Genomic DNA, 16,430 nt, shown 5'->3' with positions numbered 1-16,430 from the left:
TCTCATATTAGGTAAAATGTTGCAGCTGTCTCGGGATCTAGGGATCCCCATGCCTGTGTGTGGGCATGAGAAGCTAACTTCCCGGACGGCTGCTAAGTGTCTCGATGCGCAATTCAACCTCCGTCGCTGGAAACAAGTGACGGCGTGGACGGGGGGGGCCCGTCAAAGAAGGGGATGCGCTGGGGTGGAACCCTGCGCAGGCTGTCTATGTTCCGGATGACCGGGGCCCTCAACAGCTGACGGCCGCCTCCGCTCCATGGACGGGACGCGGCGGGCCGAGACCGCGCGCGGCGCTACCAGAACGGGGCCGTCAGGGGGCAAGGCCTGCGCTTCGGCACAACGAGGCCGAATGTTTCCGCTGCGGGCGTAGGGGCCACTACGCCAGAGACTGCTGGGCCCGCTTCCCGGCTCCGCCGCAGCAGGAGGCCTCGGCACCGGACAAGTCGGCTAAAGATCCTCCGAAACAGGCATGTCGGCACGCACCAGACACTCGGCAAGGCTTTACACCTCACCCATCACCGTCGTTGCGCCATCCTAACGTTGTGGTTAAAGCATGCCCTTCGACGGGGCCTTGTCGCTCGGTCACGCAGTGGCGCAAGTTGGCACGGAGAGTCGTCGCGGCCGCTACGGGCTCGTCCACTGTACCGGGGTCTATACAAGGGGTGGACGTACGCATTTTGGTCGACTCCGGCGCGTCTGCGACTATTATTTCGGATGTCATTTTCCATCTGTTGGGCATCCCGCCGGGGGCTGTGCGTCCGGTTTATGGGTCGTGCGTCGCTGCGAACGGGGGGTAGCATGGGTATCGTGGGTCAGGTGGATGCTAAGATATCTATTGGGGATGTGTCGGCCTCGGGTGTTGTGTTGATATCGAGATCTTTGGCGGTTCCTTGTTTGTTAGGCACCGATTTTTTGGCTAAGATGCCCATTTTGATCAAAATCAATGAGAATTGTATTGAACTGCCGGGGGGCCGTCAAATCTCGTTTCTGCCGTCGCTCTGGGGGCGACCTGCTTCGGCCGTACAAGTGCAGGCGCTGTCCGTCGCATCTGTGGACATCCCACCTGGTACACAGATGCTTATACCCTTGCGGTATCGGAAGCCCCTGTCTGATCGGCTAGGAGCAGTAGGGGTCTTGTTGTCACCGTCCGCCACGATAACAACCGGGTTGGCGTTAGTGGGGGCACAGACCATCGTCCGGCCGGATCAATTACCGTTTTTACAGGTGCTTAATGCGGGGGGAGAAAACGTCCGTGTCCCGGCCGGTACGGTTGTGGCACATGCCACTACGGCGTTTGCGACCCATGATTGTCCGCATAGCCGGGGAGTTGTTGCTGGGGTTTCCGAGCCAAGGAGTTCAAATGATCGTTGGGTTGCTGATTTATGTGACGGAAATTCTTCCCTGTCCATGGAGCAACGTGGTGCGCTGCGTAAATTGTTGTTGACATATTCCGATGTGTTCAGCTCCGATGATTTGGATTTGGGACGCACTTCGTTGCTTTACCATCACATTGAGACGGGCGATGCTGCCCCTATTCGATTAAATTCGCATCGGATGAGTCCTGCGGAGCGAGAACACGTACGGGGGGCAGTGGAAGACATGTTGGCTGCGGACATTATATCGCCATCAAACAGCCCATGGGGCGCTCCGGTCGTCTTGGTTAAGAAAAAGGATGGCAAATTGCGATTTTGTGTTGATTTCCGCAAATTGAATAAGATATCGGTGGCAGATGCGTACCCCCTGCCGCGTATGGATGACTCCCTCGACGCATTGTCGGGGGCTAAGTTCTTTTCCACACTGGACCTCTCTTTGGGATTTTGGCAGCTCCCCCTTGACGAGTCCTCACGGGAGAAAACCGCATTCCGTACGCCGCAGGGGTTATTTCAATTCAACTGTCTCCCGATGGGATTGAATGCGGCCCCTGCTACATTTCAAAGATTGATGGAGCTCGTTTTGACGGGGTTGCAGTGGGAGACGTGTCTTATATATTTGGACAATATTATTGTCTTCAGCCGCACATTTGATGAACATTTGACGCGGCTGGAGACAGTGTTCACGAGGATGCGTTCTGCCAAATTGAAATTCAAACCAAAGAAATGTCACCTACTGCAACGGTCCGTCCGCTATTTGGGCCACATTGTGAGTGCTGAGGGAGTGTCCACGGATCCTGAAAAGACGGCGTGCGTCCGGGATTGGCCGACTCCGGCCACCGTGGGGGATGTTCGGCGGTTTTTGGGATTTGCCTCGTATTACCGAAGATTTGTGCCGGGTTTTGCGACGATTGCGAGGCCCTTGCATCTCCTTACGGGTAAAGGACGGAAGTTTGTTTGGGGACAGCCGGAGGAGGCGGCCTTTCGGAGTCTGCGTGATCTATTGGCCACGGCCCCAACATTGGATTATCCCGATTTCGATCACCCATTCATTCTTGATACGGACGCGAGTGACACAGGTATTGGGGCGGTATTATCACAGTCTAAAGGGGGTGTAGAGCGTGTCGTGGCGTATGGTAGCCGAGTCTTGTCTCCTGCGGAAACCCGCTAATGTGTCACTCGCAGAGAACTATTGGCGGTTGTTTTTTTCCTACGGCAATTTCGACCATACTTCTACGGTCGTTCTTTTATTGTGCGTACGGATCATGCGGCCTTGCAATATGCCCTTAAAATTGACCAGCCATCCGGACAGTTGGCACGTTGGTTGGACACGCTACAGGAATTTTCCTTCCAAATTCAACATCGGAAGGGAGTGCGCCATGCGAACGCTGACGCACTTTCCAGATTACCGCGGCGCGCCCCTTGTAAATGTGAGTCGGGGACGCATAGGTGTTCGCCGATTCCAAACCCCCCTCAGCCGCTTACGTTGGCCGTCGAGAAGTCGGACACTCCGATGGAACCGGGACCGGCTGACGGGGTTTTGAATCTGCCGCGGTCTGTCTGGATCCGGGAACAGATGATGGATGAGTCGTTGGTGTCCTTGCGGAAGCGGTCTGCTAGGGACAATGGGAGTCCGAGTACGGCTATGGGGCCGCAAACCGCTCTCCGAGATGGTCTGCTTATGTGGCAGGAGGGGTTCCAGGAACGTTGGCGCCTGGTGGTACCAACGTCCTTGCGATTCGAGTTGATTAGAACCCTCCATTGTGACACTCTCTTACATTTAGGGGTGCAGAAAACCTTGTTGACGTTGCAACGTCATTATTTTTGGCACGGCATGGCGACAGATGTCGTAGGGCACGTGCGCGCGTGCCCTGCGTGTGCACGACGTAAGCCGCCGAAACATCCTTACGTGCCGCCTCTCCAGTCGATTCAGGTGTCTCGAGTCAATGAATTGGTGGCACTGGACATATTGGGACCTTTTCCACCATCGGCGAGGGGTAATAAATATTTGCTGGTAGGGGTTGAGTACCTCTCCCGTTGGCCGATGGCCTGGCCGTTGCCCGATCAGTCGGCCGCGGCCATTACCGACGCCTTTTTGTTTGGGTATATTATGGATAAGGGGGCGCCTGAGAGACTCCTCACGGACCAGGGCAGGAATTTATTTTCTAAATTATTGGCGGAAGTGTGCGCGGGCCTTGGGACTAAGAAAGTACGGACATCCCCATACCATCCGCAGACGGATGGTATGGTTGAACGGCTGAACAGGACATTGTCTGCCATGCTTTGCCATACCGTGAGTGAACAACAATCAGATTGGGATCTGCACATCCCCGGGGTGCTTTCGCGTACAGGATGACGCCTCATGCGGCTACAGGATATTCGCCGTTTTACCTTATGTATGGTCGGGGAAAACGTGCCGCCGGTGGATGTGCAATTGGGAACTGGGGTGAAGGGACCTCGTAAACCACTTCCTGAATACATTCAGGACACGGTTCGCCGAGTCACGGAGGCGCGGGAGAATGCCCGCGTGGCTACGGCCAAAGCCCAGGCCCGGAACGAGCGATATGCGCGACGGTCCGAGGGGGAGTGCCCTTGGAAGGTTGGGGACCTAGCCTGGCTTCATTGTCCACAGGTACGTCCGGGGACCTCGCCGAAATTGCACAAACCCTGGCATGGTCCCGTACGCCTCATTGCGGTTCCCAACCCACAGTCAGCACGCGTCCAGATTGGGTCTCGTCGCTGGGTTGTGCATATGTCGCGCTTGAAACCATATGTTGCTCCCTTACATGATGCGTCATCCCCCAATGTTGCCTTGCCGGGGTCTGTTGCTGCTGACTCTCCCCTGCCTGCGTCCATTGATCCTGCTAGAGCGCCTGTTGTACCTGTTCCAGACAGGCCGGCCGTGACATTGCGGGGGACGAGGGGCCCTGCTCGGAGGACGCCTGCCAGGTCTGCGGGACCTTCGAGCCCTGCAGCCCTTCCGACCCAGCTGCGGGCACGGTCACGGGACAAGCCCAAGACTAACTCTTTAGGGACACGGGACGTCGGTGGACTTCCAGCTGCGACAGGGGGATTACCCCCTGTCATTCCTCGACTTTCATCGCGTTCCCGTTCTGCGAGTGGGCCGCCGACTGTCCGGGACGGGCCGGCGACCCGCACACGTTCCAAATCACTTACGTTTCGTTGATTGTTGCTGTGTTGTTATTTTTTTTCTTACAGTTGTATTTATTGCATGCTTTTTGTACGTTCGTTGATGTTAATTGCATTGTTGTTGTTGTTGTTGCTGTTACATTGTATGCTTAGTGTCCTTTAGGGGGGGAAGCTCGGTTCGCCGCATTACGATTTGCTATTGGTCAGCCGAGGTCGGCTGGGATTTTTCTACGGGGGAGGGTGGTGTAATGCGGGCGTAAGCGACCTTCCGGATGTGACGTCACGGGGGGTGGAATCATGTGACGTGGGTGGAAGGTTCGGGTCCTTAAGCGGGTAAACCGGAAGGGGAAGTCAGTCTGGGTGTGAGCGGAAAAGAGTGAGGCCACGCGGGCGAGTGAGAAGAGGGGGGGCACCGACGGCCATCGGGAGCCAACCCCGAAGACAAGAGGAAGCTGCGGAGTGGTGTGCAGCTGCAGAGGAGACAGCCAGAAGGGCTGCGTGTTAGAGGCAGCGGTGTGGCTGCCAGGTGGAGCTGCGGAGAGAGAGAGAGAGACAGCACGAGGCTGTCAGAGCTACGGAGGGAGAGAGGGAGACAGCACGAGGCTGTCAGAGCTGCGGAGAGAGAGAGGAGTTGCAGCGAGTACAGCCAAGGGGGGCTGTGTGAGAGAAACAGCAGCAGGGCTGCTGTTGTGGATCGGGCCGACATTGGAGTCAGCACCGTGGAGAAGCTACAGAGTAAAGACAGCCGTGTGGGTGTACAGCACGAACCGAATAAAGGACACTGAGCCAGACATCGTGGTCCAGTCGTTTATTACATATGTATTAAAAAGTCTATTTAATTAAGTAGAACTTGTTGTCCATATTTATTTAAAGTTGCGCATTTTGATGTGACGTCACGTTTCTCAACCCATCCCCCCACCCCTAGGTGCGTGACGTCATTTATGGACGGCCCCTTGCCACCTGTCCGGATTTGACCGGGACTCGTCTTTGGAGTGTTTGGAAATCCGTGAGCGAGATTTCGTCGTCCCCCAGGTGTGTCGGTAACAAATCGAGATCATCCACAAATCCGGAGATATTGATCCTGGGGTATTGTGCTGAAGTTGGCGATGTACATGCAGATCCAGCGACTTACACTTTCAAATTCAAGTGGTGGAGTCCAGATAGCAGGAGCAGAGTGGTGGTGTAGCATCATCATCATCATCGTCGCTGTGACGTCTCCTTCGTATTTGTCGATCTGGCCATTGCGTCGATACAAGTTGCACTACGGTCTGTTCTGGGGTAGTGATAGGGGTTGGGGTAGTGATCAGGGTTGGGGTAGTGATAGGGGTTTGAGTAGTGATAGGGGTTGGGGTAGTGATAGGGGTTGGTGTCGTGATAGGGGTTGGGGTAGTGATAGGGGTTGAGGGTAGTGATCAGGGTTGGGGTAGTGATAGGGGTTGGGGTAGTGATAGGGGTTGGGGTAGTGATAGGGGTTGGGGTAGTGATAGGGGTTGGGGTAGTGATAGGGGTTGGTGTAGTGATAGGGGTTGGGGTAGTGATAGGGGTTGGGGTAGTGATAGGTGTTGGGGTTGAGGTAGGGGTTGGGGTAGTGATAGGGGTTGGGGTGGTGATAGGGGTTGGACTAGTGATAGGGGTTGGGGGGTAGTGATAGGGGTTGGGGTAGTGATAGGGGTTGGGGTAGTGATAGGGGTTGGGGTAGTGATAGGGGTTGGGGTAGTGATAGGTGTTGGGGTTGAGGTAGGGGTTGGGGTAGTGATAGGGGTTGGGGTGGTGATAGGGGCTGGTGTAGTGATAGGGGTTGGTGTAGTGATAGGGGTTGGGGTAGTGATAGGGGTTGGGGTAGTGATAGGGGTTGGGGTAGTGATAGGGGTTGGAGTAGTGATAGGGGTTGGGGTAGTGATAGGGGTTGGGGTAGTGATAGGGGTTGGGGTAGTGATAGGGGTTGGGGTAGTGATAGGGGTTGGGGTAGTGATCAGGGTCGGGGTAGTGATCAGGGTTGGGGTAGTGATAGGGGTTGGGATAGTGATTGGGGTAGTGATAGGGGTTGAGGTAGTGATAGGGGTTGGGGTAGTGATGGGGGTTGGGGTAGTGATAGGGGTTGGGGGGTAGTGATAGGGGTTGGGGTAGTGATTGGGGTTGAGGTAGTGATAGGGGTTGAGGTAGTGATAGGAGTTGGGGTAGTGATAGGGGTTGGGATGGTGATAGGGGTTGAGGTAGTGATAGGGGTTGGGGGGTAGTGATAGGGGTTGGGGTAGTGATAGGGGTTGGGGTAGTGATAGGGCTTGGGGTAGTGATAGGGGTTGGGGTAGTGATAGGGGTAGTGATAGCGGCTGGGGTAGTGATAGGGGCTGGGTAGTGATAGGGGTTGGGGTAGTGATAGTGATAGGGGTTGGGGTAGTGATGGGGGTTGGAGTAGTGATAGGGGTAGTGATAGGGGTTGTGGTAGTGATAGGGGCTGGGGTAGTGATGGGGGTTGGGGTAGTGATAGGGGTAGTGATAGGGGTTGGGGTAGTGATAGGGGTTGGGGTAGTGATGGGGGTTAGGGCAGTGATAGGGGTTGGGGTAGTGATAGGGGCTGGGTAGTGATAGGGGTTGGGGTAGTGATGGGGGTTGGGGTAGTGATGGGGGTTGGTGTAGTGATGGGGGTTGGGGTAGTGATAGGGGTTGGGGTAGTGATAGGGGTTGGGGTAGTGATGGGGGTTGGGGTAGTGATGGGGGTTGGTGTAGTGATAGGGGTTGGGGTAGTGATAGGGCTTGGGGTAGTGATAGGGGTTGGGGTAGTTATAGGGGTAGTGATAGTGGCTGGGGTAGTGATAGGGGTTGGGGTAGTGATGGGGGTTGGGGTAGTGATAGTGATAGGGGTTGGGGTAGTGATGGGGGTTGGGGTAGTGATAGTGATAGGGGTTGGGGTAGTGATGGGGGTTGGAGTAGTGATAGGGGTTGGGGTAGTGATAGGGGTTGGGGTAGTGAAAGGGGTTGGGGTAGTGATAGGGGTTGGGGTAGTGATAGGGCTGGGGTAGTGATAGGGGTTGGGGTAGTGATTGGGGTTGGGGTAGTGATTGGGTTGAGGTAGTGATAGGGGTTTAGGTAGTGATAGCGGTAGTGATGGGGGTTGGGGTAGTGATAAGGGTTGAGGTAGTGATAGGGGTTTGGGTAGTGATAGGGGTAGTGATAGGGGTTGGGGTAGTGATGGGGGTTGGTGTAGTGATAGGGGTTGAGGTAGTGATAGGGGTTGGGGTAGTGATAGGGGTAGTGATAGGGGTTGGGGTAGTGATGGGGGTTGGTGTAGTGATGGGGGTTGGGGGTAGTGATGGGGGTTGGGGTAGTGATAGGGGTAGTGATAGGGGTAGTGATAGGGGTTGGGGTAGTGATAGGGGTTGGGGTAGTGATAGGGGTTGGGGTAGTGATAGGGGTTGAGGTAGTGATAGGGGTTGGGGTAGTGATGGGGGTTGGGGTAGTGATAGGGGTTGGGGTAGTGATAGGGTTGGTGTAGTGATAGGGTTGGTGTAGTGATAGGTGTAGTGATAGGGGTTGGTGTAGTGATGGGGGTAGTGATAGGGGTTGGGGTAGTGATCGGGGTTGGAGTGGTGATAGGGGTTGGTGTAGTGATAGGGGTTGGTGTAGTGATAGGGGTAGTGATAGGGGTTGGGGTAGTGATAGGGGTTGGAGTGGTGATAGGGGTTGGTGTAGTGATGGGGGTAGTCATAGCGGCATTATCTTGTAGTACGACTGCTGATGTAGATGCAGTGCCGACGACTTACACTTTCCCTTTCATGTGGTCAAGCGCAGATAACCGCCTGAGCAGGAGCAGTAGCGGAGCGGTGGTGTAGCATCATCACGATCATCATCGCTGTGATTTCTCCTTCGTGTTTGTGGATCGGGGCATTGCGTCGTGACACGCTGATCTCCGGTCTCTGGTTCTGGATGACCACAGTCGCACCACCACGGCTACTGGGAGGCTGATCGATGCCCGGGTACGGTCAAGGGATGGCTCCCTATTGCTCAACCACGTTATGTATACCGATGATCTGGTAATTGCTGCTCACTCAGAGGAGGAGTTGGAGGTGCTGCTGCTGAACCTGGAGCTTGACACTAAGAGGTGGGGCCTTACCATCAGCCCCACCAAAACTAAGCCACCTGCCTGGGTATTTTGTACCATCGGACACTCCACCCCCACAACTCCCAATTGGTAATAGGGCAGTTGTGGAGAGAGTGGAGAGTTTCCCATACCGGGGCAGTGTGCTCATGACCGGCTCCAGTTTAACAGCAGAGGTCTCACTCCGACTCAGTCGAGTGGCAATATCTTTTCATTGGTTGCGTAACGCTGTGTGGAAGCTACCTGGTCTGTCACTCCGCACGAAGCTTCAGGTCTTCTCGGCCACAGTCATTCCCTCCCTTCTCTACGCGTGCAAAACGTGGACCCCCCCAATGGAGCATCTTCGCCGGTTGGAAACATTTAGGCTGGCCTGCCTACGATCCATCCTGGGTTTAACCAGGCTGGATTGTGTGAGGAGCTCACAAATCCTTGAAAGATATGGGCAAAGTTCCATCGGTGAGCTCCTCCGGCAGGCAAGGCTGTGTTGGCTGGGTCATGTAGCCCGCATGTCCAGCCACCGCATGCCTAAACATCTTTTGTTCGGCCGGATTGAGGGGGCTAAATGGGCGCGGCATGGGCGAGAGAATAGATGGAGTGATGTGGTACAGGAGGACGTGGAGCTAAGTGGGACTTGCCGATGACCGGTACCAGCAGTGTCAAGATCGGCCTCTGTGAAGGAGGCTCGTGAAGGACGCTACTGGGCAGTTGAAGGCAGTCACCCTCCAACAACAACGGAGGGTGGAGGAGCGACGCTCACAACAATGAGTGGAGCGCCAGGTGGCTAAAGCAAAGCAACTTGGCACAGTAGGGGGCACAGGTGGTGCATCAGCCAGTCATCTCAGTCAGTCGACCCGTGCCACCTGGGTCTGCCCCGTGACCTCCTGCCAGCGGGCGTTTGACACTTCACGTGGCCTCAAGGTGCACATAGCCTGGAACAAGCGTCGTGGTGACATCACCGCCACTTAGTGGCAAATGGCGGTTGTTGGTTGTTGTTGTATAGTAGTGTATAGTCTAGAGTAGTGTGTAGTAGTGTAGTGTATAGGGTAGTGTGTAGTGTATTGTAGTGTCATGTATAGTAGTGTATAGTGTATAGCAGTGTAGAGGAAAGTGTGTAGAGTCTAGTAATATATAGTAGTATCGTGTAGGTCAGTGGTTCTTAACCTTATCTTGCAGCCTGGACCCCTTTGATCCATAAGAGGTTTTTTGGGTTATATCGCGTAAATATATAAATGTGTCGTTAAAACCCGCCATCACCGGACACAGCCAACTAGTAAGGGTTGTCACGTAAACAGAACGTGGCCAATTCGTCACTAGTGTAGTAGGTTCGAATTAGGTGCACACACACGCAGCTTGGAGGCAACACTATTTATTAAACGGTACGTAACATAACACGGTACATAAGGTGGTGACCACCTTCCTCAACTCACTAACACTCTGGAACACGACACAGACTGGACCAGGCAGGCAACGGCCTGCCAGGCCCAGGACGACGACTCGGGACTTGACAACCGATGATGTCTTCACTTTGGAGTACAGTACAACAGCCTCGCTCTGCGTTCACACCACGCTTATATCTCGTTTGGCGTGGCTGGCTCCGCCCCGGCGTGGCTGGCTCTCTTCAGGCCACGCCTCCCTTCCCAGGACACGCCTCACTTCCCCCACCTCTGGGAAGGTCCGGATCCCTCCAGCACGTGACCCCCCAGGCACCCCCTTGGGGCCCCCAGCCCTCGTACAGGCCGACACAGTAGTGACCATTCTATGTCACTACATCACCCCCCCCGTATAAACACACAGCCGTCCCCGACTGTAACACAACTGTGAAAAATCGAAAAGGTGTGCCTCCGAACCAGCAACATCAATAAATGACCGGCGACCGATAAGAAATACAATCACGTAATATATACAGAATCGACGAGGGTAAAAGGGAACCGCATAGAAAACGGGGAATTAACAACAAATATACATGAAAACTGGCTAACCCACTTACGCTCCAGCACAGCCCCCCCCCCCCCCCCCCCCCCGTTAGAATCACGCATGCAATGACAGTCACCCGTTAGCACCCCCCCGCCTTTCCGACGTGGCGTCACAACCAGTAGCACGCGTCGGCCATATCGGGGGGGGAATTTCCATGTTACCACCCCCACCGCCTTTCCGACGCGGCGTCACAACCAGTAGCAGGCGTCGGCCATATCGGGGGGGGAATTTCCATGTTACCACCCCACCGCCTTTCCGACGCGGCGTCACAACCAGCAGCACGCGTCGGCCATATCGGTGGGATTTTAACCCAGTCTCTCTCCAAGACTCGCATCGCAGCATATAGCTGTACCGACCGAGCTGAGACGACCCAGTCTCTCTCCAAGACTCGCATCGCAGCATATAGCTGTACCGACCGAGCTGAGACGACCCAGTCTCTCTCCAAGACTCGCATCGCAGCATATAGCTGTACCGACCAAGCTGAGACGACCCATCGTTCACTCACTGCACAACATGCACCCTAACAACTGAGGGATACAGTCTCAACGTAACAGGACAACTCCACCTGAACCTTAGGAATCTCCAGCCCACTGTTTCAACGCGCCTCGGAGGGTCTCAACCTCCGAGCCGTCAGGTCAAGCTGTCAGCCATAGCATGACGGGACCACACTCCCCGAGCCATGTGAGCGCACAGCCCACTAGGCTAGACAAGCCACGGAGTGTCTCGATCTCCGGGCTGTCAGGTCAAGCCGTCAGCCATTGCATGACGGGACCACACTCTCCGAGCCCTGTGAGCGCACAGCCCACTAGGCTAGACATACCACGGAGTGTTTCAATCTCCGGGCTGTCAGGTCAAGCCGTCAGCCATAGCATGAGGGGACCACACTCTCCGAGCCATGTGAGCGCACAGCCCACTAGGCTAGACATACCACGGAGTGTTTCAATCTCCGGGCTGTCAGGTCAAGCTGTCAGCCATAGCATGACGGGACCACACTCTCCGAGCCATGTGAGCGCACAGCCCACTAGGCTAGACATGCCACGGAGTGTTTCAATCTCCGGGCTGTCAGGTCAAGCCGTCAGCCATTGCATGACGGGACCACACTCTCCGAGCCCTGGAGCGCACAGCCCACTAGGCTAGACATACCACGGAGTGTTTTAATCTCCGGGCTGTCAGGTCAAGCCGTCAGCCATAGCATGACGGGACCACAACGTTCATGTTAGACACGCAACACTCACTGGGCCATCCTGGTCAGGACCTGCGCCCCAAGACAGGTGACAGCCAGCAGCACAATTCCAAATCCCTGGCAGCATGTCACCATCGCAATTTAACACCATCACAACACATACAATTTGAATTATGATCCCCCACAGAACTGATCCAATGCCGAACAGGTACGCACAATTTGTGACGATCCCGAATATTCAATGGTCACAACAATACACCTCACATCCCGTATCCGTACACATCATCTCCGAGACTCGCATTGCAGCATGCAGCTGTACCAACCGAGTGGAGAGAGCAACGCAATTTGACGGCAATTAACGGAAACGCACCCCCGATCCATGTAGAACACAAGGAGCATTCCCACACAAAAGACATCATCTGTGCAACAACGGACAGGAACCAACCAGTGAGTTTGAAAAAACCGAACCTGTCATTTCAAAATCCCCTTCAACATTAACCATGGGACTCAGGGCATTCGAATTTTGAGAGCAAAAAAAAAAACTAGACACAAACGTCAAAAATCGCCGAATTGATTAATACAGTATATGCAGTATACGAAGTTCGTACAGTCAATCATTTGGCGCAATGTTCCATCCAGTCCCCACATATAAACAACAACAATCCTAGACAACCGCAACAACAAACCAATCCTAAACCCCTACGCCAAGCATCAAAAACGCCACACAGCAACACACCACAACACCAAGCACCCAACTAACATCCCTATGAATAGCAAACCAAAAGCCCTAAGCCAACCTCTTCCTGGCCACAACATCACAACAACAATATAACACCAAATAACACTCGCACAAGCCAAAATGCAAAAAGAACAGAGGGAAAAACCGTCCGCGAGGAACACAAAACCGGAGAGTCAAACTGAAAAAGTCCCTCCCAGCAGTGTCTCCAACGTCGAAACCCTCTCTTCAATCACGGGCCCCTCTCGCTCTCACCACCGATGCCCTCCCCCGCTCTTCTTACTTTAATGTGGGGAGGGAGGCCCGTAATCACAGGGCTGCAGCGGCGCGCCGCCAGGCCGGCGCAGCACCCAAGGCGCAAAAGGCGGGAACGCCGCCACCGCGAAAACACTGCCGCGGTGAAAATGGCGGGAACGCCGCTGTGGGAAGTGCGGGAACGCCAACACGTTGAAATGGCGGGAACGCCGCCGCCGCGGGAACGCTGGCACGTAAAAAAATGGCGGGAACGCCGGCACGTTGAAGTGGCGGGAAATGCCGGCACGTTGAAGTGGCGGGAAACGCCGGCATGGTGCAAATGGCGGGAACGCCGGCGCTGTGAAACTGGCGGGAACGCCGCCGCAGTGAAATGCAGGAACGCCGGCACCGCCGAAATGGCGCGAACGCCACAGCTGCGTCATCTTGCAATTTCGCCATCACTCACCAACACCCGGCCACTCCCTTGCCACCAGCAGCGGGTCGAGTTGACGAGCGACGTCGCTCCAACTCGCCGTCGATGGCGACCAGCCCGGGCCCGCAGCCTCCTCCCATGCAGGCTGCAGTCGCCCATCCCCCGGGGCACATCACCGGGGCCCCGGACTCCGGGGTCGTCGCAGGGAGAGGCCAGGTGCAACCCACACCGTCCATCCGCACCTCCGGTTGGGTCTTGCACTTCGCTGCCAGCTTTTACACCATGGCAGCGAAGGGTACAGCTTCTTCAAATTAATCAGCGAAAGTTCGATGACCACTTCTACACCAAATGTAGTAGGTTCGAATTAGGTGCACACACACGCAGCTTGGAGGCAACACTATTTATTAAACGGTACGTAACATAACACGGTACATAAGGTGGTGACCACCTTCCTCAACTCACTAACACTCTGGAACACGACACAGACTGGACCAGGCAGGCAACGTCCTGCCTGGCCCAGGACGACGACTCGGGACTTGACGACCGATGATGTCTTCACTTTGGAGTACAGTACAACAGCCTCGCTCTGCGTTCACACCACGCTTATATCTCGTTTGGCGTGGCTGGCTCCGCCCCGGCGTGGCTGGCTCTCTTCAGGCCATGCATCCCTTCCCAGGACACGCCTCACTTCCCCCACCTCTGGGAAGGTCCGGATCCCTCCAGCATGTGACCCCCCAGGCACCCCCTTGGGGCCCCCAGCTCTCGTACAGGCCAACACAGTAGTGACCATTCTATGTCACTACACTAGTACAGCACTATTGTATAGTGTAGTGTATAGTAGTGTAGTGTGTAGTGTAGTGTATAGTGTAGTGTATAGTGTAGTGTACTAGTACAGCACTAACCGGTTGTGTGTTGGAGAGCCAAGCCACAACATTTACAATCTGAGTACGACGTTTCGCCAGTAATTACAACCAGCTTCATCAGGTGACAGCCAGAAGTTCGCCACGCGCAGGCGGGGGGAGGCCGAGATGCGGTTTGAGGTCCGCTCGGATGACGCAGCTCTCCATGATGTGCTGCGAGTCGAACAACCGCCCGGCCAGCTCTCCCGGTGGCTCGAAGTCCTTCACGACTACTCGTTTGTAGTTTCCTACAGGAAAGGTGTTCGCCATGTAAACGCCGACACCCTGTCACGACTGCCACCCAGTGATCGGTGTTCGTGCATTTGGGGTGCGGGACGATGCAAATCCGCTGAAACAGCAACACCTCGCTTGGTTGTAGCTGCAGCAGACACTGACATGCGGGATCACACACTCGGCCTAACCAATGCTGAATGGGGGCGACTCCAGGTTTTGAAGATGCCTCCTGAATTAGAATAAGACGCCGTGTTAAGGACTCCGAGGATGGCGGGGGCCGACAAGCTTTGTCCACAGTGATCCTTAGAAGGGGTCTATTAATGAGATTGGACAGGGAATTGCAGAAATACAAGGTCGTTGTTCCCACTGTCTTGCGGGTCAAATTGATATGGGCAACGCATGAATGAGCGACGCATCTTGATGTCCAAAAGACCTTGACTACTCTCCGCCTAAACTTTTTATGGCCCGGCATGGCAGGCGATGTCCAGAATATTTTGAACGGATGCACGGAATGCGCTCGTTGAAACCTCCGCTCAAAATGGCACGTCCCCCTCTCAAATCGACCAGCGTGACCCGTGTGAATGAGCTCGTTGCACTAGACATGCTCGGGGCATTTCCCACCACCCCACCAGGAAATCAACTTGTATCGGTGGGTGTCGAGTACCTTTCTCGGTGGCCGATGGTCTGGCCGGTGCCAGACCAATCGGCGGCGATGATTACTGATGCGTTCCTCCACGGTTACGTTTTGAATAAGGGAGCCCTGGAAAATCTTCTCACGGACCAGGGCTAAAATGTTTCTTCAAAATTGCTCAAAGCGGTATGCGGCTTGTTGGGCACCAAAAAGGTTCGCATCTCGCCCTGTCACCCACAGACTGACGGCATGGTGGAACGTCAGTAATTACAACCAGCATCTCGCCCTGTCACCCACAGACTGACGGCATGGTGGAACGTCAGTAATTACAACCAGCATCTCGCCCTGTCACCCACAGACTGACGGCATGGTGGAACGTCTCCACAGGACGCTGACATCTATGCTGTGCCACCAGGTCAATGAGGACCAGTCTGACTGATTAGCTCCTCACGCTTCCAGCGGCTTCTCGCCATTCTTCCTTATTTATGGGAGGGAGCAAGATCTACCTATTGAGGTTCAATTGAACCCGGAGTTGGAAATAACAAAATGCCAAACCTAAATAGCCTCTTGTTGCAGCAGCCCCTTTTGCCCACTTCAGCAATTGTTTCTTGCTGTGGTTGTCCCACCTGATGACGGACGCTTGTGTTGCGCCCGAAACGTCGTGATTTAATGTATTTTCTACCCACGTGACTTTACCGAAAGAACCAAAGAGTATGGATCCATACTGAGTCACGAAAACTTCACATCTAGATCTGAGTGATATGCTTAACCTTTCCTAAACTTTGGCACGGCCTACCGTGCTGTGTGTTTGTATTGTGTTGCTGTTGTTACTTTCTGACTCGTCGACTACTAAAGTCTCGCGAAAATGAGCTTTATAGATCAATATTCTGATTGAGATTCGAGATAAGCGCTAATGGGACTTGATCACACGGGAGGTGGGGGGTATCAATTTATCGATTACTATCAGGAACGATGCACGCATTGAACCGGGCCCTGTTCCAATCAACGATGATCTGATTGCGTAGATTATTCACGTTGGCATCACTATCGATAAATTAGAATAAATCCTTTATCGGGTCAACGTGAACCGAGACAGATCGATGAAGCAAACGCAATGTTGTATAAACCGGATCGATATGAGGTGTTTTCTAATGTTTGTTAATGTTTGTATTTTTTGTTAGTGTTTGTTAGTGTTTGTAAATGTTTAAAATTGTTGTTAGTGTTTATAATGTTTGTTAATATTTTTTTAGTGTTTGTTAATGTTTACGTGTGTTAGTGTTTGTTAGTATTTGTAATGTTTGTTAGTGTTTATAATGTTGTTTTAATGTTTTTAGTGCTTGTTATTGTTTGTTAATGTTTGTTAGTGTTTAGTTAAAGTCCCCGCTGGGCGACTTCTGACAGCCCCGCATCGAGGAAAGTGGTGACGGCGGCCATCTTACGTAGGGGTGGGGGGGGGGTGCGACTGGGGGGAGCGTGACGTAACATCCATT

At 54.1% G+C, this 16,430-nt stretch overlaps 1 protein-coding gene across 1 annotated transcript in view; it reads left to right on the top strand.

Annotated features, from left to right (window-relative positions):
- LOC144737186 (MAM and LDL-receptor class A domain-containing protein 1-like) overlaps positions 1-16,430 on the top strand; it is a 328,015-nt gene that overhangs the window by 266,206 nt on the left and 45,379 nt on the right. The gene's annotated exons all lie outside the window — the stretch shown is intronic.

Source organism: Lampetra planeri, chromosome 65, assembly GCF_965212315.1.
Source record: "Lampetra planeri chromosome 65, kcLamPlan1.2.h2, whole genome shotgun sequence".
In the NCBI taxonomy this organism is placed as follows: Eukaryota; Metazoa; Chordata; class Hyperoartia; order Petromyzontiformes; family Petromyzontidae; genus Lampetra; species Lampetra planeri.
Note: the sequence above shows the minus strand (reverse complement) of the source record. Positions and strands in the feature narration are given on the sequence as shown.